We start from the raw sequence: 6,380 nt of genomic DNA, 5'->3' as shown, positions 1-6,380 counted from the left end.
CCCCAGAGAGTGCCAAGAGGGGAGGTGGGTAAGAGGACACTGAGATAAGAACACAGGCTGAGTGGTCCTCGGCTGGCTTCTCTGAACCCCCAGAGAGAGTCTGGATGGCATACACTGGAAAGTAGCTTCATGGTTTCCAAACTCTTTCTCTTGAAATGCGCAAAAAGATTGTGGTAGGGATTGCTTTGCTCCCTATTTTGCCAGTGAGGAAAAGGAAGTCAGAATCTTCCCAGGGTATTCAGCAGGATGTGGCCTTAGAACACCAGGTAATTCTAATGTTCAAATTACTTTGAGAAGCACCATGCTCAGGGTGCTGAGTGATATCGAAGGGTCACATCCAGGGTGGCGGATGAACCAGGAGACCATAAACTCCATGATGGTATTGAGTTATGTCTTTCATCATCACACTGTAGGTACTCAGTAATATTTGATGAAAGAATGAATGAAGATAGATTTAGGTACCCAGCCTTCTTGGATTCTACTTCCTCTGGTGTCATGGAATAATCCTAGAATGAGCTCACATTTTTCATGCTTAGTGCCGACAGGGTAGGAGATAACATGCTATTAAAACCTTCATTTTAGAGATAGAAACTGAAGTTAAATGACTTGCACAAGTTTACATAGATAGTAAGCAACAGAACCAGGATTCAAACTCAGTTATTAGAGAATAACTAGTCCATGTCAGTAGATTTAATCATAGCTCAAATCATTCCCCATGAAACAGAGTCTATTCCATAGATGTTTAATATAACAGTTCACCTAATACACAGATGTGAGTCCTGTCACTTGACACCAATGTTACCGAAAAGTTCCACTCTGCTTCATAGACTATTTGCTCATATTGAAGTGCCAAACTAGATTGGTGGAAAGGAACATATATTGGCCTTGAATGTTTACTTGGCTCATGAGCCCACATCTGTTTTTGTTAATGGGGATGAGGGCAATCAGAACTAGCTCTCAGAAGCAGACATTCTTGACATGGAATTCTCTCCCAGTCCATGAAGCTTTGTCATCCATCAGGCTGCAGAGCAGGTTGTCAGTTTAGACAGTTGCTGGTTGAAACTAGAAGTTTCTGGACTCTTCAATTCTTTCAAAGGAGGCATTGTTTCTTCAGGGTCTTTAGCTGAAGTTGAATCTTAAGAAGATATGAAATTTTACGATGGAGTAACTACATCAAAAAACTCCGGGTTGACTTAGAGGAGTAAAACAGCTCTATGGGGTGGGGGTGTGGGGGTGTGTCCATCTAACAGCTCTTCTGTTTTCTAGCAACAAATTCTAAGTACAAGAGCTGACCCCTTTTCCAGTCTTCCTTCTCAGGCATCCCTCCACCCCCGCATCCACTTTTGTATCCACTGTCCCAGCTCAAGCATATGTGAGCAAGGAGAGGTTGTCCCCATTGGGGAATGGTTTCCATTTCTTTCCTTTGCTGACTTTTTTTTTTTATAGAAGACGCAACACACAGATTGCACTGGCAAATGTTGCCTCATAACTTGTTTGACATCAGCAGTTTTTGTGTGTTTTCTTGCAAGTTCCACATCTGTCTTAGAGGTAGGCAATGCTCCTGCACCAACTGACCCCCATAACATAGGAGCACATAGCCCAATGGGTGGTGAGTTAGTGGGTTTCATGAGAACTTTGTTTTGTCACTCAGCTGCTTTACCTGAAAATGTGTTATAGATAGGATTGTATGCTGCTTGGAAGCAAACGAATGTGACTGGGTTTGGGGTCCACTCCACCACCCCAAATGATGAGAACAGTTGTCAATTCATTGACTGACAAAACTATGTCTCATGACATCTGGTGGAAATGAAGCTTTTTCAAAGATCAGGGTATGAAAAAACAGTGGGGATGGGACGTGTGGATATAGAGGGCCTCAATATTAAGTCTGTTCATAAAGTTCATAGTCTGTTTATAGTCTGACTTTGCATTTCTTTTCTAACTCACTAAAATTATTGTGATCTTTTCTCTTAATTACAGAAGAAGTATGATGACTTATGGTTCAATACTTCTCTATGTAATTTCTTATACTTTTGACATTTATATTCTGACAGTTCTGGATGGTTCTTCTGGTCTAGGCTGGATGGAGCTTGATGGTTAAGAATTACCTCACTTACCTATGTGGGATAGCTGAAACAGTGGAAGAGCATGGTGCCTCTCTCCATGTGATCTGTCATCCTCTATGAAAATCTTGGGTGGTTCTAAAAGCATTAAGAGAAGTCTCAAAGCACAAGGACATTTTAAGCCTATACTTACATTATATTTGCTACTGTCCCATTAGCCAAAGTCAGTCATATGACCAAGGTGAATCAAGGGGTAGAAAAATAAGACTTAACCTCTTGATTGGAGGGTCTGCAAAATATTGTGTCCATTTAAAAAAAAATACATGTTGCACCACGTGACTTGATTTGGCTAATAAAATGTGAAAACTTTGGGGACAGAAGCTTTAACAGTTAATGCACGTTTTCCTGTTTTCTCTTTTCCTTTTTACACAATAGCCAGATACATTTGAGATGGTAGCTGATCTATTTGGCTTGGTCCCAGAATGATCAAGATAAGCAGAACTGCTATGTCAGATTGCACTGGGCATGTGGCTTGAATAAGAAATAAACCTTTGTGGTTGTGATGAGCCCTGGGTATTATACATAACTGATGAATCGTTGAACATTACATCAAAAACTAATGATGCACTATATGTTGGCTAACTGAAAATTAAAAAAAAAAAGAAAAAATAAACCTTTGTGACTTGAAGCTATGCAAAAAGTTGAGATTTTTTGTTATTGTTACAAAACCTGGCCTATCCAAACTAATACAAAAATTGTGTGGGAATTAAGGTGATATTTTAAAAGAATGATTTTTTGTGAGGGAAATTTTTCATTATATAATTCTATATCAACAAGCAGCTTATAAAGCAGGTATATATTTGCATATGTTATGTAATCCTAAATTTATCAAAACAACCAAAAACACAGACACATAGCCTGGAAGGAAATACATCATGGTGTTAATAATAGAATTACAGGTAATTTTTATACTCTTCTTTCCCATGTTTTCTATTTTATTTATAATCAGTGTTTATTATCATGCTAGGAAATTTTTTTTTCAGTTACTGGTCACTCCTCCCTGTCCACTGTCAGGTGATTAACTGTACCTCCCATGGGAAGATTTCATGTCCTTACCTCACTGGGTGTGACTATGTGATGTACTTTGGCCAATGAAATGTGAGTAAATATGGCATTCATCATGTAGGCAGAAAGTATAAGACTTATCTTAAGGTTTGGCTGGTTCTCCAGGTATGTCCCGTGTAGGGACTGTTCTTCCAGCCTGGGTCCTAAAATGAGAAGACATAGTAGAGCCCAGGGTATGAGATAATTAAAAAAAAAAGTGTATTGATCTCTGCCCCAGGTTCCTGGCAAAGAACACCTAAAACTCTTACAATACCCTAAGTGATCAAAGCAGTTGCAGCATCTTTTCTGTCAATATTTGGTCTTTGACCCCCATTCCTGACATGGAGCTCCTAAATCCATTGGAATTTCCTGAGTGACAGCGGTGTCTTTGTTCTATGAGGTGACTCTTGGTTTCAGGCTTGTCACCAGAAAGACCAAGCCATGCTTACAAGCTTGGAAGAAGGGAGAGGGACTAGAAATGGAGTTAATGATTGGTCATGCCTAGATGATGAGGATTCCATAAAAATCTCAAAAGTATGGAGGTTCAAAATGTAGTGATCCAAATGAGATAGAAACTAGAGATACAGTAGAACGCATCAATGAAACTAGAAGCTGATTTTTTGAAAGAATCAATAAGATCGATAAACCATTGACCAAACTAATTCAAAAGAAAAGAGAGAAGACCCAAATTACTAAAATTATGAATGAAAAGGGAGAGATCACAACTAACACCAAGGAAATAGAAACAATCATCAGAGATTATTATCAACAGTTATATGCCAATAAGTTAAGCAACCTAGACAAAATGGATGCATTCCTGGAAAACTATAAACTTCCAAAGCTGAATCAGGAAGAAGCTGACAACCTGAATAGATCAATATCTAGCAACGAGATTGAAACAGTGATCAAAAACCTCCCAAAAAATAAGAGCCCAGGACCTGATGGATTCCCTGGTGAGTTCTACCAAGCTTTCAAAGAAGAAATAAGAAATAATACCTATTCTCCTGAAGCTGTTTCAAAAAATTAAGCAGAAGAAAAACTTTCAGACTCTTTTTATGAAGCCAGCATTACCTTGATCCCCAAACCAGGCAAAGACCCCACCAAAAAGGAAAATTTCAGACCAATATCCCTGGTGAATATGGATGCTAAGATTCTCAACAAGATCCTCGCTAATAGGATCAAACAGTACATTAAAAAGATTATCCACCATGACCAGGTGGGATTTATCCCTGGTTTGCAAGGGTGGTTCAACATTTGCAAATCAATCAATGTGATAGAACAAATCAATAAGAGAAGAAGAACCACATGGTCCTCTCAATTGATGCAGAAAAAGCATTTGACAAGATACAGCATTCGTTCCTGATTAAAACGCTTCAAAGTATAGGGATAGAGGGAACATTCCTCAACTGCATAAAATCTATCTATGAAAAACCCACAGCGATTATCGTCTCAATGGTAAAAAGCTGGCAGGCTTCCCTTTGGGATCAGGAAAACAACAAGGATGTCCACTCTCACCACTCTTGTCCAACATAGTATTAGAAGTCCTAGCAATCGCAACCAGACAACAAAAAGAAAGAAAAGGTATTCAGATTTGCAATGAAGCAAACTCTATCTCTTCACAGATGACATGTGAAGACTCCACCCCCAAACTACTAGAACTCCTACAGAAATTCAGTAATGTGGCAGAAATCAGTTGCTTTCTTATACACTAACAATGAAAATACAGAAAGGGAAATTAGAGAATTGATTCCATTTACTATAGCACAAAGAACCATAAGATACCTGGGAATAAACCTAACCAAAGAGGTAAAGGATCTGTACTCGAGGAACTACAGAACACTCATGAAAGAAATTGAAGAAAACACAAAAAGAAGACCATTCCATGCTCATTGATCAGAAGAAAAAACATTGTTAAAATGTCTATACTGCCTAGAGCAATCTATACTTTCAATGCCATCCTGATCAAAATTCCACTGGCATTTTTCAAAGAGCTGGAGCAAGCCTAAAATTTGTATGGAATCAGAAGAGACCCTGAATTGCTAAGGAAATGTTGAAAAAGAAAAACAGAACTGCGGGCATCACGTTGCCTGATTTCAAGCTTTACTACAAATCTGTGATCACCAAGACAGCATGGTACTGACACAAAAACAGACACACAGACCAGTGGATAAGAGTAGAGAGCCCAGATATGGACCCTCAACTCTATGGTCAAATAATCTTCAACAAAGCAGGGAAAAAATATACAGTGGAAAAAAGACAAGTCTCTTCAATAAATGGTGCTGGGAAAATTGGACAGCTATGTATAGAATAATGAAACCCAACCACTCTCTTACACCATACACAAAGGTAAAGTCAAAATGGATAAAAGACCTCAATGTGAGGCAGGAATCCATCAGAATCCTAGAGGAGAACACAGGCAGTAACCTCTTTGACATTGGCCATAGCAACTTCTTTCAAGATATGTCTCCAAAGGCAAAGGAAACAAAAGTGAAAATGAATTTTTGGGACTTCATCAAGATCAAAAGCTTCTGCACAACAAAAGCTTTTCTTTGTTGACTGTTCCAACAAAACAAAGAGGCAACCCATGGAATGGGAGAAGATATTCACAAATAACAATACAGACAAAGGGCTGATATCCAGGATCTATAAAGAACTCCTGAAACTCAACACACAAAAAACAGATAATCATGTCAAAAAATGGGCAGAAAACATGAACAAATACTTCTCCAATGAAGACATACAAATGGCTAACAGACACATAGGAAAATGTTTATCATCACTGGCCATTGGGAGAGTCAAATCAAAGCCACATTGAGCCACCTTACACCAGTTGGAATGGCCAAAATTAACAAGACAGTAAACAACGTGTGGAGAATGTGGAGAAAGGGGAACCCTCTTACACTATTGGTGGGAATGCAAGTTGATGCAGCCACTTTGGAAAACAGTGTGGAGATTCCTTAAGAAATTAAAAATAGGGACGCCTGGGTGGCGCAGTTGGTTAAACGACTGCCTCCGGCTCAGGGCGTGATCCTGGAGTCCTGGGATCGAGTCCCACATCGGGCTCCCAGCTCCATGGGGAGTCTGCTTCTCCCTCTGACCTTCTCCTCGCTCATGCTCTCTCTCACTGTCTCTCTCTCTCTCAAATAAATAAAATAAAATCTTAAAAAAAAAAAAAAAAAAAAAAAAAAAAAAAAAAGAAATTAAAAATAGAGCTTC

At 39.0% G+C, this 6,380-nt stretch overlaps 1 protein-coding gene across 3 annotated transcripts in view; it reads right to left on the bottom strand.

Annotated features, from left to right (window-relative positions):
- Window positions 1–726: 726 nt before the first annotated feature.
- The window catches only part of WASHC3 (WASH complex subunit 3), a 122,334-nt gene continuing 116,680 nt past the window's right edge, over window positions 727–6,380 (bottom strand). The window contains exons 8-10 of one of the 3 annotated variants that reach the window (XR_006381433.1): window positions 3,177–3,328; window positions 2,115–2,198; window positions 727–1,135 (exon numbers count right to left, since the gene is read on the bottom strand). The gene's annotated coding sequence lies outside the window, so the exon portion shown is untranslated. Of the gene's footprint in view, window positions 1,136–2,114; window positions 3,329–6,380 lie in introns of all 3 variants that reach the window. The other 2 variants (XR_006381434.1, XR_006381432.1) reach the window with 2 other exon arrangements.

This window comes from Neovison vison, chromosome 12, assembly GCF_020171115.1.
Source record: "Neovison vison isolate M4711 chromosome 12, ASM_NN_V1, whole genome shotgun sequence".
In the NCBI taxonomy this organism is placed as follows: domain Eukaryota; kingdom Metazoa; phylum Chordata; class Mammalia; order Carnivora; family Mustelidae; genus Neogale; species Neogale vison.
This window is presented reverse-complemented; position numbering and strand designations above follow the sequence as displayed.